Here is a 208-nt window from a genome sequence, read left to right on the forward strand (position 1 = left end):
CTGCCTCTAATGATTTCTGTGTCAAGAGTTGCTCCCATGTTCTTGCCTTCTTCCCTAGGCTTTCACAGGGTGTACAAGATCATGAAAAGATGACTTCTCATCTCTGGTGTCTTGGCTGCACACAACCTTTCACTGTTACCCTTACAACATCTCTGTAAATCATCATGATGATTTGGTCTACCTTTCTTTTCTGTAATTTTATAATGGA

This window comes from Psittacula echo (assembly GCF_963264785.1).
Source record: "Psittacula echo genome assembly, chromosome: 5".
In the NCBI taxonomy this organism is placed as follows: domain Eukaryota; kingdom Metazoa; phylum Chordata; class Aves; order Psittaciformes; family Psittacidae; genus Psittacula; species Psittacula echo.